Genomic DNA, 25,280 nt, shown 5'->3' on the forward strand with positions numbered 1-25,280 from the left:
CAGGTAATATGGATTGCATTTTAAAAATCTTCAAGGATCTATCCAATCATTTTATCAGTTTTATAAGAAGAGAACTCATGTTGAGGGTTTACCTCACAATATTAGCTTTCTTTAAATTATGTTTCCACTTTGGCTCGTACAGAAAAAGAAATAAAGGTAAGAAGGTGACAAGCACAGATATTTAGTTTTATTGGATTTTTTCCTGAAGAATCTTGTAAGATACATATAATTTCTGATAACCCTAGTTTCAAGAAGAGTGTTTTCAGAATAATCACAACTGAAAGAAGCATTGTGTTAGAATGAAATTTTAAAAAGCCTAACTAATGAAATACACCACTGGGTTATCAAGTTATAATAATTCAGTTTGGTTTTGCCTATTTTCAACTTCTGACTTTTATTGGTCCTATATTTCCAGAGACAGACTCCTGTGTCATTTTGATTGAACTGGTTTCTGTCCTCCAGGAATCCTGATGGAATGGCACAGAGAACAAAAGAAACCACAGTCCTCTCCCTCAAACAAATGCTTTAAGTAAATAGGATTAATAAAACTTGCCTTCTCTAATATTGTTTGAAAATCCCCCTTACATTCTCTTTCCTCCTTGCCAGGTCCCTCAGAACTTCTGTAGACAGCAAACATCAAAAGGACCAAAGATTTTTATAGTGATTCAACCGCCCACAGCAATGAAGTAAACCCTGATTTTCTTTCAGCCTAGGAAATGATCAGCAAAGAGGCTTCACAAACAGCCTCTTTAACATTTGAAGTTTAAAAAAAAAAATCAGTGTAGCAGAACGGTTACTTTCATAAACACCTTTGGGGCTTTGTTTTTTTTCTCTCCTCTCTTTTTTTTTTTTTTTTAAGTACCCTGCTAATCCCCCCTCTGCAAACATTATAGAATATTTACTTTACCATGACTTTTTGGTTAGGCATTTTAAATATGCTTTTAAAAAAACAAAAGATAAAAATATATTTCATTTTGGGCATGACTTTCCTCGTGCTTCTTTCCTTGGCTCCCTTAGGTGCTGATCTACTCCCCGTCTTGCCTGGAGTTCCTGCACGACTTCCTGCCCAGTCACGCCTCTCTTAGTCTCCCTTCAGCCCCAGAATTCAGCCTTTGGGGCTGAACTCTGAAATCACTGGGCGTTTTCTTTCTTTAGAGGCAGATCCCTCCACAAAGCAGGGCACCCTGCAATCCGGCCGGGTGAGCGCTGCGGTTGGGATCTGGGGGGAGGGCGCATCCCCAGGGCCAGCTCCCTGAGCTCCCAGGCCTGTACTGCGGTTTGTCCAGGTGAGACGCTGAAGCTCCTGTTCCAGAAAGGCTATTGCTTGAGGCCAAGGGAGAGATGTGTGGTTTTCCTCGGGGCTCAAGCAGATAAACAAGGGGGGTGCTCAGCGGTTTAGCGCCGCCTTCAGCCCAGGGCGAGACCCCAGATGCCTGGGATCAAGTCCCACGTAGGGCTGCCCGCATGGAGCCTGCTTCTCCCTCTGCCTGTGTCTCTGCCCCCCCTCCCCCGTGTGACTCTCATGAATAAATAAAAATCTTTGAAAAAAATTTACAAATAATACCCACAGGGGATGCCTGGGTGGCTCAGTCGGTTAAGCATCTACCTTTGGCACAGGTCGTGATCCCAGGGTGCTGGGATCTAGCCTCTAGTTGGGCTCCCTGCTCAGTGGGGAGTCTGCTTCTCCCTCTTCCTCTACTCGTCCTGGCCCTGCTCATACTCTTTCTCTCTCAAATAAATAAATAAACTCTTAAAAAAAAAAAAAAAAAACCTACATCACCAACCCTCAGCCTCACTTTTAAAGGATATATATTTTTTCTCAGCACTATTTAGGTACAGGCAGAAATAAATCTACAAAAACTCTGTATTTTCCTTTCTTATATTAAGCTAAAGATATCCACATCCATGTTCCTTGGGACCTCTCTGAGTGCAGAAATGGAGAAATGCCTAGAGGAGAGTCATGGACCAGAGAAGTAAAGTGGGTAAACAAAAGCACACAATTTGCACAATTTAATAGAATATCAGAATTATAGTTAAATCCCAAGCTTGGGGAGCAGCATGGGAAGCAGCTGGGGAAGGGTGGACAGAATAGAAGTAGGACCGAACTTCCTAAATAAGTTGTTGGTATAAACAAAACAGGTAAATTAACTTTTACGAAGTCCTACTTAAAAAAAGTTACCATGGGGATCCCGGGGTGGCGCAGCGGTTTGGCGCCTGCCTTTGGCCCAGGGCGCGATCCTGGAGACCCGGGGTCGAATCCCATGTCGGGCTCCTGGTGCATGGAACCTGCTTCTACCTCTGCCTGTGTCTCTGCCTCTCTCTCTCACTCTCTCTGTGTCTATCATTAAAAAAAAAAAAAAAAGTTACCATGGCCAAGCATTGGCCTCTCTAGAGCAGGAGATGGGTTGTCGCTGTTCACATTTTGCACAGCATGTAAAGCAACAGCACGAGAGCTTCCTTAGGGAGAAGAGCTCTCTCTAGTCACAAGACCTTCTTAGTTATCAAGCTCACAAAAGAAACAGACCCAGCTCTCTCAGGCACCTTATTATGACCCCCAAACAGTAAGCCCACAGGAAAATCCACTTAGTCCAAGTTAAACTAATGAAAGGGGCATTGATCTTGCTCCTCAAAGGTAGATTATTTACCCAAACTCAAGTCATTGGGTGATCCAATGGCCTGGGTAGCAAAAGAAAGTGATTTTATTTTGCCTAAAAGCTATAAGCTGAATGTCCTCAGAATTCTAACTTTTTTTTTTTTTTACATAAGGAATTACTTTGTGGTAAGGAAACAAAATTGATAAAACTGGAAAAATATTCTCTTTAAACAAAAATGAAATATGGCTGCCCCAAATGACTAGCACAACGGCCAAGAGTTACATTCTTTCTTCAAATACTAACACTACATGTACACATCCTTCAACCTAACTTTTTTTTAAAATTGAAGTATAGTTGACACTCGATGTTACATTCATTTCTGGTGTGCAACATAGTGATTTGACAAGTCCATATGTTATGCTGTGCTCTCCACAAGCATAGCTACAACTGTCACCACACAACACTATTTCCACACCATTGACTATATTCCCTATGCTGTATCTTTTATCTCTGTGGCTTATTCTATAAATGGAGGCCTGTATCTCCTATGCCCTTTCACCTGTTTTGCCCATTCCCCCTCCCTCTGGCAACCATCAGTGTGTTCTCTGTATTTACACGAAATTCTAATTTCTTAGAGATATAGCCAACCTTGTCACATATATGAAAGGCAACTCACATTTTCTCTCCAGGTAACTCTAAATTTCAATCTTTATTGTCCTCTCCCAGATGTCACAACTCCTCCTGCCAGATTCCCCATTATTTCAAGAGACAAGAATATTCCCTAAGGCCTCCTTTTAAATATACATCTTTCTGAGATCATGTTTCTGGTTTCCCTGAAGATTGTCACATCAATAAATCTGTCTTCTGCCTGGATCCTCAGTTTTGAAAATAATTTTATCACCTTAGCTAGGTACAGCCGACATTTCTCTCTTATATGTATTCTTCAATCCAAACAGAAGGATTGCACCATTTGAAGGCATAAAAACATTTATATGTAGACCTTGGCATAATTGTAGATGCAGATGAGACTTTCTGCAAATAGGCCAATTGCCAAACCCAGACCACAGGAAGACCCTATCTGAACCTGGCCCAACATAAAATCAGTTAAGTCCATTATGTGGAAGCCTTAGGAAAGTATGGTTTATGGAGCAATAGCCTGAGACATCATAAGGATTAACTTGCTCCCAGTATTAAAAAAAAAAAAGAAAAGAAAAAAAAGGCATCAAAAGCCTTGCTCCTTTAGAAACATTTAGAGCTTTCAAGCCCACACACACTCAGATAGTACTGATAATTCTCTCTCTGTTTGTAGGATTTGGAAGAGCTACAAAGAATAAAGAGCCACAATATTTTGACAAAGTATGATGTATTCTTCTCTTTAGGTATGTTTGTTAGAAAACCTGGACTTTTCCCCTTCAATTAATAAAATATCATAAGTATAAGAAGCTTTGAATATATAAAGACTTTCCAGGAATACAACAGATAAATACACATACTTGTTATATATAAAGCACTGATATTTTAAAAATCACCTAGTTGTATAAAACCACAGTTTTCAAGGTACTCTCACATACATTATTGTGAAAGATTCAGTATAAAACATTTTATTCAACTAATATCTAAACAGCATTACTCACTTTTTCCACTTCTGAGTACATGAGAGAGGCCATCAGCAATTAATTTTTAAAAATTTAATTAGGATTTATATCCTACCTGTTCCCAAACAAGATTGAAATGATGCAGAATATTAAACCCAAGGTAAAATGGCAACATTAAAAATCAAAGAACATAGAAAACCAAGTAAAAGAAGTAGATGTTTCCAAGCAATTGCAACAAGTTGTGACACTGGGGGCCGTGAACGTGAACTTGCCTCTCACAGGAGTTAGCCTTTGCTCACCAGCAGGGCGGGGGTTGGGAGTGGGGAGTGGGGGGTGGGATGCTGAAACACTGGGCTACTTAACAATATGTTTCCAGAACCATCTGACCATCAGGGCCTCTGGATTAATTATACTCCTGTATTTCTCAGAAAGTGATTGGTAAACCAACTGAAATGGGATTTTCAGTGATGCTTATTTTTAGAATGCATATTCCTGGGCTTAGCCTAAGATCACTGGTGGCAGGATTCTGGGATTATATTTTCACATACCCACTAGGTTCTATTTTTGCTCTGTAAATTTGGAAACCACTGCTTTTCTGGGATTAGTGCCTGTGATGTGGGAATAATAGAAAACTCAGGACCAGGAAGACAGAAAATAAGGAATGCCTGGGTGGCTCAGTCAGATAAGTGTAAAACTCTTGATTTTCTCAGGCCATGATCTCTGGGTTGTGAGATCATGCAGGCATGGAGCCTCCTTGGGATTCTCTTCCTCTTCCTCTGTTCCACTGCACCCCCCTCCCGACTCTCTCTCTCTTAAAAAAAAAAAAAAAAGTAGAAAATTGTTCTGTTCTGGTTCTCTATCTCTTGGATACTGCTTTTTGCCCTCCGATTTTTGCCCTGTGCTCATAGTACTTTCAAATGCCTGGTCCATTGACAGCTTAATGTTTTTCTTTGGATGTTCCCATATACTTGGCCTCTTCTAACTATAGTATTCTCCTTCCAACTTCCCATCCCATCCCCTAAAATTGTTGTCTGTTGGCCATTTGTAGGTCTTCCCTGGAGAAATATCTGTTCATGTCTTCTGCCCATTTCTTGATTGTATTATTTGTTCTTTGGGTGTTGAGTTTGGTAAGTTCTCTATAGATCTTGGATGCTAGCCCTTTATCTGATATGTCATTTGCAAATATCTTCTCCCATTCTGTTGGTTGTCTTTTGGTTTTGTCAACTGTTTCTTTTGCTGTACGAAAGCTTCTTATCTTGGTGAAGTTCCAATAGTTCATTTTTGCCTTTGTTTCCCTTGCCTTTGGAGATGTGTCTAGCAAGAAGTTGCTGCAGCCAAGGTCAAAGAGGTTGCTGCCTGTGTTCTTCTCTTGGATCTTGATGGATCCCTGTCTCACATTTAGGTCTTTTATCCATTTTGAGTTTATTTTTGTGTGTGGTGTGAGGAAATGGTCCAGTTTCATTCTTCTGCATGTGGCTGTCTAATTTTCCAAAAGCCATTTGTTGAAGAGACTATCTTTTCCATTGGACATTCTTTCCTGCTTTGTCAAAGATTTTGTTCATAGAGTTGAGGGTCCATTTTTGGGTTCTCTATTCTGTTCCATTGATCTAGTTTCTGATTTTGTGCCAGTACCACACTGTCTTGATGATTACAGCTTTGTAATAGAGCTTGAAGTATAGCTAAAATGTCTGTGCTACCTAGAGCAATCCATACATTCAATGCAATCCTTTTCAAAATACCATCCACTGGTTGGTGGAAAAAATAATCCTAAAAATTGTATGGAATGAGAAAAGACCCCAAATAGCCAAAGGAATGTTGAAAAAGAAAAACCAAAACTGGTGGCATCACAATTTCAGCATCTCTTTTATAGCTCTGCACAGCTACAATCTCTCCTTGTCTTGCTTGGGATTAATTTACTCCAGCACTGTTTAGGGGAACATGTAAGATACTCCCTTCATAGCTTCTGGCCATCAATAACCAAATATGGACCTATGTAGGAGGAATTATCTGTTCTCTGCTCTTTAATGTTATTTCCAGTTAATGGGCCTTATTGGATTATTCTCTATATTTGAGGTACATATCTTATGTTTTCCCTACTCTCCAAATGCTCTCACATTCTACTACTCTTGCTATCTTCCACTTTAGCTCCATATATTCCCTGGCTTATGTTATCTCCTCATGTGCCTCCTGTATTTGACCATTCACCTGAAGGTACATTCAACATCCTGACTAAACTTAAAGTTTATGGTCCTAATTTCTGCAGTATAATGATCAATCCTCCAGTCATACATCTGGGAATTCATCATCATTCAACACCCATTTAGTCCCAAGGTTTTGCTGCTCTTGTTCCCTGTGAATTTTTGCCTTTTCTCTTATAATTTAGGATTTTACTCTGCTCTCCCCACTATGCCCCACCCCTGACTTTTATTAGGATTGTTAAGACTGTTGTCAAAAATATTTGCTCCATCTTTAAGAAATATCTTTGTCCCTAGCTCAAAACTTCTCTTAGATCATGTACAGCATGTCCTGAGAGTTATCTATGTTTGACTCTGCTTCCTAAGCTCCCAGTGTTAATAAGAGCATTAGATGAAAACACCCCCTCCGTACCCAGCTCCTTCAGTCTTACACTAAAGACTTCCAAGTTTCTAGAAAACCTTCTACTTTTCTTCGAACTGACCAGACAAGCCAGAACAAGGGCAAGTGTCTGCTGGGTGCATGGGGTTTAGGACGTCACTTCAGATTTTGGGGAGAATTCACAAGAAGGCCGGACAGCTAATATGGCACAGCAGGTCTGCATACAGGCAATTCCATAGCAATCCACAAGAAATCACAATTATCTCTTCACGGGACCTAAGTCCTATTATTGCTTTCATCTGCTGGGGTGACTGTGCCCCTTAGTCAAGTGCCAAAGCTGTCTCATACCAGCTGGAGGGTGACAACTGCTAAATGTTTAGGACTTTTGCAAGCTAGTTCTTTAATATAGCCATTAATAAACATTAACTTATATTAACTTACAATGAAATAAATCGTATTTAAAAACAAAGGGAACATGGCTAACAGACATGTGAAAAGATGATCAGTATCACTCCTCAAGGAAATGCAAATCAAAACTATAATGAGATATCACCTCACATCTGTCAGAATGGCTAAAATAAAAACCTGAGAAATAACAAATGGTGGTGAGGATGTGGAGAAAGGGGAACACTTGTGCACTGTTGGTGTGAATGCAAATTGATGCAGCTACTGTGGAAAACAATATGGAGGTTCCTCAAAAAAGTTAAAAACAGAAGTACTCTGCATTCCAGTAATCGCACTACTGGTATTTACCCTAAAAATACAAAAACATTAATTCAAAGGGATATATGCACCCCTATGTTCATTGCAGCACTATTTACAATAGCAAGCTATGGAAGCAGACCAGGTGTCAATCAATAGATGAATGGATATGGAAGATGTGGTATATATGCAATAGAATATAATTCAGCCATAAAAAAAGAATGAATTCTTGCCATTTGCATCAACATGGTTGGAGCTAGAGAGTATAATGCTAAGTGAAATAAGTCAGAGAAAGGCAAATACCATAAGAATTCACTCACATGTGGAATTTAAGGAACAAAACAAATGAACAAAAGAAAGAAAAAAAGAGACGCAAACCAAGGAACAGACTCTCAACTAGAGAGAACAAACTGATGGTTACCAGAGGGGAGCTGGGTGGGGGAATGGGTGAAATAGGTTAGGGGGATTAAGGAGAGCACTTGTCATGTTGAACACTAAATAATGGATAGAATTGTTGAAGCACTATATTGTACACCTGAAACTGAAATAACACTCTATGTTAACTATACTGGAATTAAAGTTAAAAACTTATTACAAAACCAAAAAGTCAATAAAAAATAAAAACAAAGGTGGCAATAAAAATTCATCACTTCCTAATTATTTTACTATTATCTGTGCTCTTGGGGTTATTTACATCTGTTGTATCTGTACAATAGAAATAATATATAATGGCATACAACCACACATGTCCTCTCAATTCTGTGTTAAGTCACATCAAGTTGGTTGAAGTAAGCCATGGTGAAAGTATGTACACCAGAGAAAACAGCAAATGCTACAAATCAGGGCTTATCCCATCCCTTCCTTCAACCCCTAGAAAGCTGTTGAATACTGACCAGTACATTATTACTGTGAATCCACTTAGTATTAAAATGGAAAAATACAAAGGTACAGTATAGTTAGTGAAATTTCCCTACTTTAATTCACACTTTTCCATTTCTTCCAACCTGCTTTTCTTTCAAAGTGTTCCAACCTCTCCCAAGTCAAAACATGTGGAAGCATAACCTATATCAAACAACTGACCTGAATAGTGTTCATATTATTACTTTATTAATTGGCTCTCCTAAGATGAAGAGCCAATTAATAAGACTAAGACTTCATCTCCTAAGATGAAGTCAGAAATTCCTTTATATAAAGGAATCTGATTTTTCTGTTCAAAATCCCTTCTCCTTTACCTACATTGTCCCCAGATCCTTTTCTGCACATGTGTGTTTGTACCTGTGTTTGTGCATATCCATTTGCTCTATGTATAGTTACTTCTTAATAGCTAACTTGAACTTCAAATAACTACAGTTAAAGCTCAACTCTGTATCTAGGAAGACACTAGAAAGGGAGATCATTAAATGCCTTAGAATCAATACTTGAATTCTTAAGAGGGAATTCAGGAGGAGATCAGCAAATGTTATTAAAGGATCAGGAACTGACTCAAGAAAATATAAAGAAAGTAAGACTCCTTATATGGCAATGATAAGGCTAATGGGAAACTGAAAGTGATCTTAGAGAATGACTGGGAATTTTATACAGAGGAGTCATTGTTCTGGGTTTCCACTTAGGATAAGTTAAGAGAGATTTAACTTACAGCACTTCATAGAAAGAACTTGAGAAGAATTCAGCAAGAGAAAATTATCTTAAGGGGTTATTTCCCCCTAAAGTTCTTTTTAATCAGCCATTTTAATCAATGTTTCCACAGAAGCTTAATTCAGAGGTAGAGAGTCTTATTACTAAAAAGTCACTCAAAAACGCAATCAATGGAAGATGGGATGTCTGGATTTTCCCCAAAAGTAGATATGGACTTTAGCTTTCTAAATATTCTCAGATGTTCTAAGCTCACCTGAAGATCATATTTACTGAGGCTTCCTCGAATAGGTGGGTACGTATACATAAGGGATGAGGATATAAATACCAAAGACACATAATACCAAATCAGATTAAAAAAAACCTTCATTCTGAGACTCAGTTTCTCAACAAGATCCCTTTGTGGGAAGGCATGGGAGGGCCTTAAATAAACAAATTCCCCTAATAACCTACCATTTGTGTGTCTAATCCCATTTTGAACCCATTTACGCATTAAGTGCAACCTCCCAAGGTAGTTACTTCCCTGTTGTTTTTTTCTTCTAGTATTTGGGGATTTGTTAAATCCTATGCATATATTAAAACCCTTTTGGGATCCCTGGGTGGCGCAGCGGTTTGGCGCCTGCCTTTGGCCCAGGGCACGATCCTGGAGACCCGGGATCGAATCCCACATCGGGCTCCCGGTGCATGGAGCCTGCTTCTCCCTCTGCCTGTGTCTCTGCCTCTCTCTCTCTCTGTGTGACTATCATAAATAAAAAAAATAAAAATAAAAAATAAAAAATTATAATAAAACCCTTTTGATGGGGATCCCTGGGTGGTTCAGCGGTTTAGTGCCTGCCTTCGGCCCAGGGCATGATCCTGGAGTCCCGGGATCGAGTCCCACATTGAGCTCCCTTCATGGAGCTTGCTTGTGTCTGCCTCTCTCACTCTCTGTGTCTCTCATGAATAAATAAATAAAATCTTTTAAAAAATCCTTTTGAAAATAAAAAGGCTATAAATCACTAAATGTATTAATTAACTGCATTAATTATAATTAATAAATTAAAAGTCAGAATTTACCCTACTCGGGACACCTGGGTGGCTCAACGGTTGAGCGTCTGCCTTCAGCTCAGGGCGTGATCCTGGAGTCCTGGGATCGAGTCCTGCATTGGGCTTCCTGCACAGAGCCTCCTTCTCCCTCTGCCTGTGTCTCTGCCTCTCTCTCTGTGTCTCCCATGAATAAAGTCTTAAAAAAAAAAAAAAAGAATTTACCCCATTCAATCCCTATGAGATGTAAGACTTCCAATGACTTCCATAATTTGGCCTCCACTTATCTATTCAATCTCTTCTCTTACCACCATTTCCCCAGCCCACTCCAAACCCTATGCTTCAATGGTACCAAATCATTGCCAGTTCCTTTAAATTGCATGGGTATTTGGCAGAAAGATATTTCCCATTTCTGGAAGATGTTTCCTTCTACCGTGAAGACTTCCTGACTCCCCCTGACCCCTCCTACCTGGTTTAGGTACTGCTTCTGTTTGTTCCTGTTGTACTTGTGCTTGCCCTCACCAAGAGTATCTGAATTCCCCATCAGACTGTCAGGTCCTTGGAAACAGGAACTGTCCTTTTTGTTCATCTCTCTATCCAACGTAGCAAGCATTCAGTTATAATTGTTAAACTCATAAATTAGAAAGGTTAATAGACTTAAAATAACATCACCACTACATTCCATACTTGAGGCTCAGTATATCAACTCTGGCCTTCTATACAGAATGGGATGATTTCATGGTCAATATAGTCACCACTTTCTGAATTTCATTAGGAATCATGCAGTCTCCCAAATGCAAGTTTATGATGATTTTATACACATATCAAGTCAGTTTTTGCTTTCTTTCCTAGTAGTGTCTGGGATTTCATTCAATTTTTTGGCTTATATCTTCATGCAATGTTTGTGGTGGCATCAAGGTCTATTTTATAGGTCGGAAAAGATCATTTATAACTATCATCCTATAAGGATGGTTTGTAGGATAAAAAAGGCAGAAACAGTGAACTGCATTTAAATTTATCTTGTTTGATTTTGTATATTACTGGTAGCACGTAATTCAGCCCTTTGTTAAACAAAATTGAAAAGCCACTGTGAAGTTCAAAAACATCTCCTCCTCTAAGGAACAAAAGCAGGAGAAACTTTCATTGTAATGAGGGAAATTAAACCTTGATTTTGAAATAGCTTTGTCCTCACAAAGATGAGTTATTAAGAGAGGAAACCAAGAGTGGAAAGATAAAGGCAGAGATGATCAGACTAGTAAAGATTAGTTGAATGTACGGAAGTCTGCTCTAAAGCTGTGTATAGGCTTTACTGGGAGAATTAGAAGAGTGTCATGGTGGTGAGGTGTGAATTGGGGAAAAATAAAATCCTGATCTATAAGAAATATTACTTGGCTTTATTTGCTCAAAAGCATATGATACTTTAAGCTTGGAAACTTTTAAATAGTTTCAATTAAAAAGATATGTTGATGTTGATTTAAAACCAGTTTTCAGCTGATGTTATTCTTAAGTTATTTCTCTATAACAGAACTTAGGAGTTTTAAATGACATTTTCTGAAATAAATTGAGATTTTAATTCCAAGTCATGTCTCACAGGAAAATTGCAGGTGAATAGGAAGGTCACCTTATTATAATTATTAGTAAAAATATAGTTATCTGCTTAGATTGTTATCAGGAACAAGCAAAGTTTTCTTTCCCTTTGGGAATAAAAGGGGTCAGTGATACAAACCTCCTGTTTGTGACTGATAATTAAAGATTGGTGATTAAAGCATAGGCACTTTTTTTCTGCCTCTCTTGCTCTTCATAAACTTGCTTTCTTAATGATTTTAATCAAAAGTTTACAGAAAAATAGGATTGATTTTATGTCATGAGATTGAAAAGCAACCCAGGAGGCTTGAGATACTCTCAAACAAGTCATTCTGGTCATGATTACAAATCATTCTGATGGAGGAGAGAGGATAATCAAATGATCCTGTACATTGGTCCAAAAAATAATCTACACAAGAACAGGGTGTGGAGACAGGATTTAGTGGCACCGTGTTTAAAAAGGATGGTTGTTATCTAAATCCATACACTCAAACAGGTTTTTATGTCTCACTAATTTATTTTAGTCTAAATAGTCAACAGTTCCATCATGTTTTTAGCCATGATATTGACTTTTTTGAAGCATTTAAAGTTGTAAATAGCATATCCATCATTTTGGGTTTGTCTGATTATTTCCTCTTGGTATCTAATGCTTTCCCTTCATTCCTCTTCCCCCTAACTTTCCTTTAAGTTTCAAACAAGGTGTTAACCAACAATATACAACTCAGAGGCCAAATCCAATCCTCCATTTTATTTTTGTAAATAAAGCTTTATTGGAACAGAGCCACACCCATTAGCTTACATATTGTCTATCACTGCTTTCCTAGGGCAGGGTTGAGCAATGCTGAGGAGACCATATGGCCCACAAAGCCTAAAATAATTATAATCTGTCTCTTTTTAAAAAATCTTTGCCAATTCCTATACTGGAAAATTGTTTAAATTGAGATAAAGTATTTTTGGCACAAAGGTGATGTATTTCATATTGCATCCTCTCAGGATGCACAATGTCAGGTTGTTAGTCCACTACTAGTGATGTTGTTTGTTTACTTAAAGCGGTGATAGCCAGATCTCCCCAATGTATAGGCATGTTTTTTTCCCTCTTTTCATTTAGTAAATAATTCATGAAGAGATACTTTGGTTCTGTAAATATTCTGTTTATCATATAAAAATATTCCATCTAAAGACTTTATTATCTACTGATGGTCTTTACCTGAAATAATTATTACATTGGCGATTGAAAAGTGCCAGCTTCTAAATCTATTAGGTCTTCAACATTTATGAGATGACAAAATGATAATTTCTTTGCTCCAAATGTAGAATCAGCCATTTTCTTCTCAGTTAATCCTGATTCTTTTAGGTGAAAATGATATTTAGAAATCAATATCTAAATTGATGTAGGTGCTAGCCTGTATGATTTAGTACCTGGAGTGTATGGCCCATAGGCTGAAATATTTATTATCTAGCCTTTTACAGAAAAAGCATACTGACTCCAGGTATAGGGAAATAGCAGAAGGGAGGGCCATTACATACCCTAGTCCTGTTAACATTAAAATGTTCCTTTAAACGTTTTGTCCTACCACAAATGTAAAATATTTCAAGGTCACAATACCAATGTTCTCACTAATAGTAAACCACTGAGTGAAGTTTAAGATTTCTTCCCAGTACTTTTCCCCTTAAAATTCATCCGACTGGGATCCCTGGGTGGCGCAGCGGTTTGGCACCCGCCTTTGGCCCAGGGCGCAATCCTGGAGACCCAGGATCGAATCCCACGTCGGGCTCCCGGTGCATGGAGCCTGCTTCTCCTTCTGCCTGTGTCTCTGCCTCTCTCTCTCTCTCTCTCTGTGACTATCATAAATAAATAAAAATTTTAAAAAAATTTAAAAAAAAGAAAAAAAATTCATTCTTCGACGGAGGATGTATAGAGGCCAAGTTTCTTTTCTTTTCTTTTTTTTTTTTGAGGCCTCGTTTAACTAATATTTTCCTTCCTGTGGTTATATTAGTTGGGAGGGGGCTATAAAAACATTTAAATGATAATTAAGGAAATTAGAATATGGAGTCGATACTAGATGACATTATAGAATTTTTGTTCATTTTCTTAGCTATCCTAATGGTATTGTGGTTAAGTAGGTGATTGTCCTTATTAGCTAAATCATGCCAAAATATTTAGTGGTAAGATTTCATGTCTGCAATGTTCTTTTTTTTTTTTTATGTTTCAGTTTTTTAGAAAACCTAGATTTATTTGTTAAGCTATTACAAAGACAGGACAATTATCATCTGTAGTACTCTGAGGACTTCATCCCAATTTCACTGGTTGTTATGGAAACCAACCTAAGAGGTTAGAAATTAAAGGATATAAACCTGAGGTTATAACAAAACAGACTGGTGACATGTGGCAAAAGGCATTAAAGGCTAATCAGCAGCACTTGTGTTAGTGATAGTATATGTGGCTAAGATATTTCCCAAGAGGCTCCCTAAAGACACTTACCCCTCTGGAGAATGAGCAGCGGTCGGGATTTCTCTGAGATTTTTTTTTTTTTCTTTTTAAGGGGTAAGGGAAGGCCTAGCCTCTAAAGGGGGTAGATATTATACTCCACCTCCCTCTTCCCATCCAGCCTACCTACACTTTCAAGTGCCTGTGTATTCTCACCGTGTGGCCTGCCAGGTTACGGAAGATGCACGTAGTGAAGGTAGGAACTATAGGCCTACTCAGAGGGCACCTATATACAGAGAGTTTTAAGGTAGATGATAAACTACAAATACCCTCTTAGTTCATTCACCTTTGTTAATAAAGGTCATAGTTTCTTCGGTGACAAGTTTTTAATCTCTGTATAGTCTGTCTCATAAAAGAACTGGTTTAGGTAAATTTTGGAGAAGGAAAAAGACTTTTATCAACACTTACTCCACAGTAGAAGAGGCACCAAGTTCTTTTCTACAGCGAGGAGTAGAATCTCACAGCAGCATGAATCATTCTCAGTGACCACAATCTGCATCCCCGAACTATCCAGCAACTGTTGGAAGCTACCTCCATCCCACCTCATAGTCTCTTGTTGACTCTTCTGTCCAGACTCCAGCCATGTTACACTGGCTGCTCAGCCTGAGAAAGCCTGTGTTCTAGACTCTTCAATGTGGCCGGGCCTGCTGCTGCTAATTGGGATAATCCTTCTTCATGGGTATAAAATGTAGGGATGTCTGCCCACCCTTGTTCATGTGCTTCTGCATCCTATTCTTCTCCATCCTCGTCAGATGGTTATCTGAATCTTCATCCTCAGGATCTGGAGGCAAAGTTGGGCGTTCACACATTGCAGTGAACATTGCTGATTTATCACTAGGCACAAATCTAAGTTCAGCAATAGGTTCAACATTATCATCATTGTCTTATTCTTCAGCAACAGATACTTTTGATTCTTCCTCAAATTTGGCATTTACCATAACATGCAAATACTCACATGGATAGGCATCTAGGTGTCTGGACACTGTGCAAACTAATGGTGGCATATTCCATTGAGAATCCTAATCTAGGGCCATCTAACCAAGGAAGGTGGCTCTCAGTAATGTAAGAGGTGCCAAGATGCCAAAGGCCTTGCTGTTCAGCCCAGCCTTGATATCTGGCTGCTGCTGCCGGAGCCCCTCAGTTGAGCATGGCAGCAGGAAACTTTGGAGGAAGCTCACTGAAGCAGGAAGCACAGAAACACAGGCCTGGAGAGAGAACCAAAGCATAGCAACTCCACCACTTGCCTGAAACTTTTATTTTTTTATTTTATTTTATTTTATTTTATTTTATTTTATTTTTATTTATTTTATTTATTTTATTTATTTTATTTATTTTATTTATTTTATTTTATTTTATTTTATTTTTAAAAAAGATTTTATTTATTCATGAGAGACACAGAGAGAGGCAGAGACACAGGCAGAGGGAGAAGCAGGCTCCCTATGGGGAGCCTGATGTGGGACTCAACCCCAGGACCCCGGGATCATGACCCAAACCAAAGGCAGGTGTTCAACCACTGAGCCACCCAGGTACCCCTGCAACTTTCTTTTAAATAGTATGGTAGACCACAGTGTATGGGCGGGGTGGAGAGAAAGAGGGAAGAGAGCAAGAATACAAATAAAGGAAATAGGGCATAATACTTAAAGTTAGTATATCTGGGTAGAAATTCTTTGTACAATTTTTGCAGTTCTTCCTTAAACTTGAAATTTTATCAAAGTTGGGAGATAGAGGAAAAAGAGAGAGATGATTGTGAGTTCAATAAAGATTTTAAAAAGTGATCCATATACACATGCACCAATACTTTGTCTCCTTGGGCAAAATTAATTAACATACATGTTCTGCGGAAGAACCTTTTCTTGTGCTCTGCTTTGGCTGAGGGTCAGAGCATACCTAGAGCTCTAATTACTTTAATGTGAAAGGGAACTGACAAAAAAGAATGACGCCGTCGATTGAATAGAATTGTCAGGTTTTCTAGCTTTCCTTAAGATTCCAGTTCAATTTATCTAGAGGCTAGTTATGGATAGAACCCAAATACATAAGGATATTTTACACAAAGCCACAGAATTGATGCGCTCCCCTTCTACCATCCCACTAACCTGGAGTCAGCAAACGTTTTCTTTAGAGGGTGAGATAATAAATATTTCAGGCCTGTTGCTGTGCTCATACAGTCACAGTATGTCCCATGGTCATTGTTACACTGACACTGTGGGCCATACAGCTGCTGTACGTGTCACACTATATGTGCCATTGTGGCCTACAAAAGCAGCCATAGACAAATGAACGAACATGGTTGTGTTCAAATAAAACATTTCTTATGGGCACAGAAATTTAAATTTCACGCAGTTTTCACATAATGTGATTTCTTTTTTTCCTAGGCATTTAAAAATGTAAATATTCTTGGCTTACAGACAATACAAAAAATAGACAGAATGGTAGGTATGGTTCAACCTAGAAAACAAAAGGGAAGAACTTACAATTGCACCTTTGTGCAGGCTGTGTTTTAGCTGCCTCACTTGGCTCTGGTGAAGGAAAGGGGCTCCTCTGAATGGCCTGACAAGGCTAAACAGCTCTATGCTTTTAAATCCACTGAGCAGATACTAAGTCTGTTCCCAGACCTCTGAGATTCAAAAGGTCCGTTAGCTGCCCTAAATAGGAAGGTTTGTTCTAAGTTAGTAATCAGTATAATCGGGAGGAGTCAGTCATCATGTAGGTAAATAACAACTAGAATCTTGGTCTATCAGCTTGGAACTAGAGAGGTTTCTCATTCACTTCCTTCTGCAAGTGAAGGCACCTTATCCACTGTCTTTTTAACCTGGGGCTTTACCATGACCGATTGATCACATGTTAATACCTCTGTGCAATCAAATTAGTTTGCTTGTAGATGTAAATTTGTCTTACTTAAATAAATGTATTTAGATACTGACACAAATAGCGTCCTAAGTAATGGTTTTTATTTATAATAATCTCTATCCTTTGATAATATTGCCATAGTGACCTTGAACCATGATATGTGCTGAACCATGGTGGGCCCCTTTGGCCAGAGAGGGTTTTCCCCTATGCCTCTCCTTCATTGCAAATGACAAATGATTTGAAAACCTACCTCTCCAAAAAGAGCTTATGAAAAGAAAGGGCTTATAGGGATAGAGATGGAGATGGGGAAAGAGAAATACATAACTATCCTCAGTATTTAAATGGTTGTCAAGAGAAGGAAGGTTCAGTCTTGTTCCACTTGCTCTCAAGCAATAGAAGAAGGATTAATGCGTGGAAGCTGATAAGAAAGAGCTGGGCTTACTACCAAAAAATATAGAAATAACAAGAGGAAAAGAGAAAAATTCAATAGCTGTCCAAAGATGAAATGGACTGCCCTGGAAGACAGAAAGTTTAGTGTCTGGAGATACACACATACCTAGGATGTATGACCACTAAGTGGAGAGGTAGTAGAAAAGATTCAAAAATTGAAATCATTGAACTAGGTAACTTTAAGATCTATGACATTTAACACTTAGGCCTGACACTTTTGAGATGGCATTCTTAAGAAAAAAAGAGGCAGGGATCCCTGGGTGGCGCAGCGGTTTAGTGCCTGCCTTTGGCTCAGGGCGGGATCCTGGAGACCCGGGATCAAATCCCACGTCGGGCTCCCGGTGCATGGAGCCTGCTTCTCCCTCTGCCTGTGTCTCTGCCTCTCTCTCTCTCTCTCTCTGACTATCATAAATAAATAAATTAATTTAAAAAAAAAAGAAAAAGAAAAAAAAGAGGCAAAGATAAATAATCATAAGAGTGAGGTAATTCCTTATTCCTCTAGTTTAACCACAGCAAAGACAAACGTGGCTCATTCACCCACAACAAATTCAGGCCTTACCACTTTATTCTAGCTGTATGCATTCTCCCATTTAATGGATGTTTATTGAGATTGTGTGTTACTCTACAATTGCTAAATATGAGAACATTGTGGTGTAGACACAGATTTTGTTCTCATAAAATTAAAAATTTATTGGAAAAAATAAAAATCTAACAAGTAATTATAATTAAAATATGGGTGTTGAGATTGTGCAGATGTAGGACATTGTGCTGGTCTTTAAACATGATGACAGGGGCACCTGGGTGGCTCAGTGGGTTAAGCGTCTGCTTTCAGCTCAGGTTATGATCCTGGGTGAGGGTTAGTGGGATGGGCCTGGGATCCAGCCCCATGTCCAGCTTCCTGCTCAGAGCAGAGTCTGTTCTCCCTCTTGCTCTGCTCCTCCCCTCACTTGTGCATGCTCTCTCTCTCAAACAAATAAATAAAATCTTAGGGGAAAAAAAAACATGATGACAAATTATTTGATACTTCCTCTTTTTAAGAATTTGGAGCTAAACTCCCTTTACCTGAATCTGGTTAGGCTTATAACTACTTTGACCAACAGGTAAAATAGAAGTAACACTATGTGATTTCTAGGTCATATGGCTTCTGCCTTGCTTATTGGAAGATGAGTTTCTGGAGCCCTGTGGTACCTTGTAGGAAGTCCAGCTGCTCTGAGCCCACTGTGCTTTGAAGGAGTCAAGCTTCAGACAGAGACCATGTGGAGCCCCAGAGCTCCTGCTTCTCCTAAATTTCTAGTCAACCCAGTCCAATGAAAAGAGGAAGTCATCAAATTATTCCAGCTCCAGGCATTCAAGCCACTCCTAGCCATTGATGTCTTCAAAGGTCTGATAGTCCAGACATCATGGAGCAGAGATAAGCCATCCTCTGTGGGACTTGTCTAAACTCCTAACCCAATGAATCCAAAGCACAATAATAACATCATTTTTGTCCCATGCCAACAAGCTATGGGATGGTTTGTCACCACATTTCATCACAACAGGTCTACGAGAACATGTATTAAGACCTAACCTTGTTTAGGGGCCAGAGAAGGCCTCCGAGGAAGTCACATTTGAGCAGAGACATGAAGGAGTAAGAATTAGCTGTGAGAGTGTTCTCAAAAGATGCAGTCTGAAGAGCCAGTGGAGGCAAGTAAAATACTGGGGCCCTTCAGGAGCTGGTAGTGTTTAGGAGTCTAAAGAGGAGTCGGATGGGCAAGAGTCAGGTGGGAGGGGCGCCAGGGTGGCTCAGTGGTTGAGCATCTGCCTTTGGCTCTGGTTGTAATCCCAGGGTCCCCGGATCAAGTCCCTCATCAGGCTCCACACAAGGGAGCCTGGTTCTCTCTCTGCCTATGTCTCTGCTTCTGTGTTTCTAATGAATAAATAAATAAAATCTTAAAAAAGAAAATCAGTCAGGTGGGAGGTAAAAGATGAAGTAGAGTCTGACCATGGTCATCTCATAAGCAATATTATGGCATCTGAACTTTATCAGAAGTGTGAAGATGAACCACTGAAGAGTTTTTTGTATCAGAATCACATGACTGGATGTGTTTGCATTGCAGGCAAGGATGAAATAGTGAGAGTTATAGCTTTAATTCTGGTGAGAGATAACAGTAGACTGATGAGGATAGCAATAGAGACCAATATTCAAAAGGTAAATTCATGGGATTTCAGAAGCCTTTGGCTGCTGAAATGGGGAGTGAGAGAGGGAGGAGTCACCTGACTGGGCAGCAGGGTGAGTGGTAGTTTCCTTTACCCAAAAGGAAATAGTAGAAGAAGAACAGATTAGAAGGGTTGATGAATAGCTTCCTCTGAGGCATGGAGAATTTGAAGTGCCAGAGAGACATCCATGTGGCAGTCAGGAGACAGTTGGTTAAACATTATAGGTAAGGAGGAGAGTATGCAGAGGAACTAATATTGGAGTATTTTAATCCAGGTACTTTATAGATAGTATTTCCTTTAATTCTGATAACAACCATGTGGGACCTGCCTAAGATCAGAGAGACAGAAAGTATAGGGTCGAAATTTCAAGATAGATCTTCTTACTCCAGTTCAAAGTAAAAGACCTGTACTATTTTCCACTTATAAAAATCACAGTGCGGGCTGATAGCCTTTGGATTTGGAAAGCAGCAAAATCAGCATTTGGGAATGCCTCTCCAGTCAGTCTAGTGGGTGACCTGGAAAGCTACAGTTTGAAAAGGGACCAGAGACAAAGAAAGCTATCCAACTGATCTAAGCCACAGTGGAGACAGCAGTGCCGCTTGGCCCTATGGCATCACAGATTCCCTGATGTATTCTGGAGGGTCAGAATGTTCCATAGAGCTTGTCTAATACCCTCAGGACTGGATAGCACACTCAGGTCTTCTTTGCAGGGTTTTCTTTTAAGAACCAGCTCTTGGTTCACTAATGGACGCTGACAATCATTATGATGACTAGCATTTGTCAAGCAGGCGCAATGTGGTAGGCTTTGTGGTGAGTGCTCCCATGTTCTAATTTATTTATTTCTCAGAACAACCTTATAAGATAGTATTATTTTTTTAATCTACCTTTTATAGACTAGTGTAGCTACCAATTGGACTATTGACTTTAAGACACCAGGTGACAATAAGACTCCAGGTATTCATAATGAGCTGGATGTTATCTGAGCCACCTGGCCATAAAGCTGGGAGTGACTAGCAACATGGACTAATGAAATGAAAGTAGATTGAGCTTGACCATGAGCATGACCGGAAGACACAGATAATTTTTATGAACAGGTGGCTCACCTTCCACACTGACATCACTCCTTCAACCCACACATATGGCCCAAGGGGCATTCTCAATAACTAGCTGACTGGAGAAGAAAAAAAAATGAGCCAGTTTTATAGCCAGGTCTATACATATCCTGGCCCCAGACAGATGTAAACTGCTATGATGAGTAGCTCTGCTCTGAAATCTCCCTGAAAGATGGTAGAGAGAAGAGAAATTTTCCAAGTGGGTATAATTTCAAGAAGACTATCTTAATGTTCACTTTACTTGAGGCAAAGGATTAGGTAACTGCCACACATTAGGTACTTGAATATTCTTTTTTAATTTTATTTATTTATTCATGAGAGATACACAGAGAGAGGCAGAGACACGGGCAGAGGGAGAAGCAGGCTCCATGCAGGGAGCCCGATGTGGGACTCGATCCTGGGTCTCCAGGATCACGCCCTGGGCCCAAGGCAGGCGCTCAACCGCTGAGCCACCCAGGCGTCCTGGTACTTGAATATTTTTAAGTAAATGAATAAATGATGGATTAATAACAATTTGTAGGTGGTAGTTAATAGTTTGGCCAGCTGATTAGGGACATTGAAGGAATATGATTGGAGGATTTGTGACAGGAAGAGTCAGAGAGATTATGTGTGTGGGAAAGTTCCCCTAATGGAACTGGTTCAGAGTGTGGGAATAATATATGGGTGATTTTAAAGAATTAGATGGAAGAGATGATCTGCTATATGTGTGTCAGTCTTCTTCTCTAACAAATTAATACTTGTTCAGTGGGCTCATGGTAAAATTCTCCCACTGGTGGGAACAAAAGTTATACATTGCTCTGTTACATGAATTTACCCTCATCAAGGCTGATCCGATTTTGTCAAGGGCAAAATACAGCAGGGATTTAGACAGTGTTAACTCGTTACAACGTTATATCACACTCATTCCATCAGGGGAAAGGCAAAAAGAATTTGGATTTTCTTTCCCTGTACACCATGTTTGCACCATTTGTGCACTGTTGTTGCATTCTACAAGATGATGCTTCTTCCTAAGGAACTCCCTAACTGTGTAAGATGTAGGGAAATGGGCTGAAGCCCCCATGCTGCTGTCCTTATAAAACAAAGAAATGGCCTATTGAAGACTTAGATATATCATGAGCTGTGAGATAGTATTTTGTGAGGTTGGGTGTTATTTTACAGGAGGCGGTTTTGCTCTCAAGTAGTGGCTAATATATTATCCCGTTTCTCCACACAGCCAGATCATATAGAGTGGGAATGGTGCTTTTCACTATTAACCCTAAAGACCCATTTGCAAAATCTCTTTTTCCCCATCCCTGAGACTCTAGTCTCTGCTGGTTTTAACTTCTTTTTTTTTTTTTTTTTTTTTTTTTTTTTTTTTTTTTGTTAATATTTTTTTTTTTATTGGTGTTCAATTTACTAACATACAGAATAATACCCAGTGCCCGTCACCCATTCACTCCCACCCCCCGCCCTCCTCCCCTTCTACCACCCCTAGTTCGTTTCCCAGAGTTAGCAGTCTTTACGTTCTGTCTCCCTTTCTGATATTTCCCACACATTTCTTCTCCCTTCCCTTATTTTCCCTTTCACTATTATTTATATTCCCCAAATGAATGAGAACATATAATGTTTGTCCTTCTCCGACTGACTTACTTCACTCAGCATAATACCCTCCAGTTCCATCCACGTTGAAGCAAATGGTGGGTATTTGTCATTTCTAATAGCTGAGTAATATTCCATTGTATACATAAACCACATCTTCTTTATCCATTCATCTTTCGTTGGACACCGAGGCTCCTTCCACAGTTTGGCTATAGTGGCCATTGCTGCTAGAAACATCGGGGTGCAGGTGTCCCGGCGTTTCATTGCATTTGTATCTTTGGGGTAAATCCAGGCAGGGGCACAGCAGCTCCCCCAACTGCTAACACCTGAAAATCAGCACAACAGGCCCCTCCCCCAGAACACCAGCTAGATGGTTTTAACTTCTAATACTGCCAGCGGGAGGATAACAATGGTTACATTGAAATGGGAGCTGATGTAAATATTTGCCTTTGGGGGTTTATCATACCAGTTAGTAAACAAGTAGAAAAGGAGGTTCTACTTGTGGAACAGTTGACATCAGAGGTGGAACAGTTGACATTTGGAACAGTTGACATCAGAAGGAAATAGGACTGCTGTCATTTAACAACAGAGGCAGGAAGAAGTAGGTGACCTCTAAGGAACTCCTAGGATATCTTCTGGCATTGCATGGTCAATAGTAAAAGTCACCATACATAAGCCGGTATAGGTCAACCCATTAGGTAAAGAACTTCACCCAGCCAAGATGCTGGCTGAAAGCAAAGAGCAAATGTAATGCATAATAGAAAAGAAAAATTATAAATAAATTTGAATTATGATTTTCACCACATACACACATATACATACATACATACATTTATAAATACAGATCTTCCTCGACTTAATAAACATCTTAATAAACCCATCGTAAGTTGAAAATATTGTCATTTGAAAATGTCAATAACACACCTGACCTGCCATACATCGTAGCTTAGCCTAGCCTACTGTGAGTGTGCTCAAAACACTTCCATTAGACTACAGTTGAGCAAAGTTATCTAAAACAAAGCCTATTTTATAATAAAGTGTGGAATATCTCATGTAATTTATTAAATACTGTGCTAAAAGTGAAAAAAGGAATGGTTGTATGGGTATAAGTGTACCGATTGTTTACCCTTGTGTGGCTAACTGGAAACTGCAGCTTGCTGCCACTGCCCACTCTCAGGAGAGAGTATCACACTGCATATCAATAGCCCAGGAAAAGATCCAAATCCAAAATTCATTATATATAATTTATATATATATATATGTATATATATATACATATATATACACACACACGCATACACACACACTAATTTTCTGTCTGCTTTCTTCACCTCTCTTTTCCTTCCAATTTTACATAAGGCATGTTTATTGGTAGTAATCTAATATTTAGTCCATAAGTCATGGAATATTGGGATGGATCATAATAGAACCAGAGAACAAAAAAGCAAAAAGACATCATTTAGAGATCTTCAATTTAGAGCTAGACAAAATGTAATACATGAGACTTCGAGTTGATTCCCTTTAAGATGAGGTAAGCATGTTTTGAGTTGTAAAAGGTAAAATTACTGTGTTTGGTGGAAGGAAATTTATTGGCAATGTGGTATGAAAAGAAGGGTATGTTGATTTTTGCCAACTCTAACTGTGGACTATAAGAGACATCTTTTTAATCTTTCTTTCCTTTTCTCAGCTTCTGAGTCCTTCTTTTGAAGAAATTTCCCCTGTAAAGCGATGTCCGATACTTGCTTTCCCACCTTGGCAGCTGGCTCATGAGCATGTGATCTGAGTTCGGCCCATCAGCTGCCTCACTTCGAAGCCAGTAATGCAAAGAGGCAGGGCCTGTGGAGACACCGTGAAGGCTACTGGTGGCAGCAGTGTGCCAGGAGTGTGACTAAAAGCAGCACTGCCAACTGGGACATCTGGAGTCCAGAAATGGCAGAGGAGGAGGTGCAAACTGTGGCATCTAATGGACTGTGGCTGGACTTGCTGGGATGAGTCTGTGCAGGGAGTTGGAGTACAGTCTTGCCTCTTATTATCTTTCCAGCCTCTGTTATTCCCAGACATTTTCTAAGCTCAGTTCTGCAAATGATTCTGTAAGCTACCCTAATATGAAATGTTTTTATTGCAAAATCCAAGCAGAAATGATTTAGTTGTTTGTAAACTAGAACCCTAGTTAATACAAGGAGGCTAGGCTGGATGCTTTCCCAGCTCTAAAACTACATGACCCTATCAAACTCATATTAAAATACATAAAGTAAGAAAATAACCTAGATCATAAACACGTTCCTTTCACTAAGTAGTTACTATTTAATATCATCTGATAGCTGTGTGTGTGTGTGTGTGTGTGTGTGTGTGTGTGTGTGTGTGTTCCTTACAGGAGTAGTGCCAAGCAAGGAAGGGAAGGGTAAACAAGTGCTTGAAGCTATATTGTATCCTCATAGTGGTATTTTGAGGAGGTTACCATTACATTTCTCCCAGCCTGTGGCTTTATACATCCTTCATCTAACCATGCTTGCCAAGTTTCTGCCTGCCTAGCCCTGCAGCTTTAGAAAATCTTCCTAGAGTTTATGCCTAATAGGTCAGTGTGTCATTACCGGAAAGTGCTTAGTAAAACTCCCTTGCTAAGGAGTTGGTGATTAAAAACCTTTGTAACCTAAACAGTGGTTGCCTCTACTTCACTCAAAAGACCATGTGGGGCATCGGAGAACAAGCATCCCTTTGCTGTAGAAAAGACATAGCAAATCATTTGCCTCTCCATATTGGTATAAATGTTGAAATGATAGCATCTGTGGTCACTTCATTGACACATACATATGAAGGACAAATAGTGATGGGTACTAAAGGGAACCAATAATGCACATTTGTATAAAAATGTATTATAACAGGTTTCTGAATATTGCCAACCCTC

At 39.4% G+C, this 25,280-nt stretch overlaps 1 protein-coding gene and 1 pseudogene across 17 annotated transcripts in view; both read right to left on the bottom strand.

Moving 5' to 3' along the window:
- The window catches only part of CCDC148 (coiled-coil domain containing 148), a 285,404-nt gene that overhangs the window by 63,187 nt on the left and 196,937 nt on the right, over positions 1 to 25,280 (bottom strand). The window lies entirely within an intron of this gene.
- LOC119867807 lies at positions 14,720 to 17,016 on the bottom strand (annotated as a pseudogene).

Source organism: Canis lupus, chromosome 36 (genome assembly GCF_011100685.1).
Source record: "Canis lupus familiaris isolate Mischka breed German Shepherd chromosome 36, alternate assembly UU_Cfam_GSD_1.0, whole genome shotgun sequence".
NCBI classification, from domain to species: domain Eukaryota; kingdom Metazoa; phylum Chordata; class Mammalia; order Carnivora; family Canidae; genus Canis; species Canis lupus.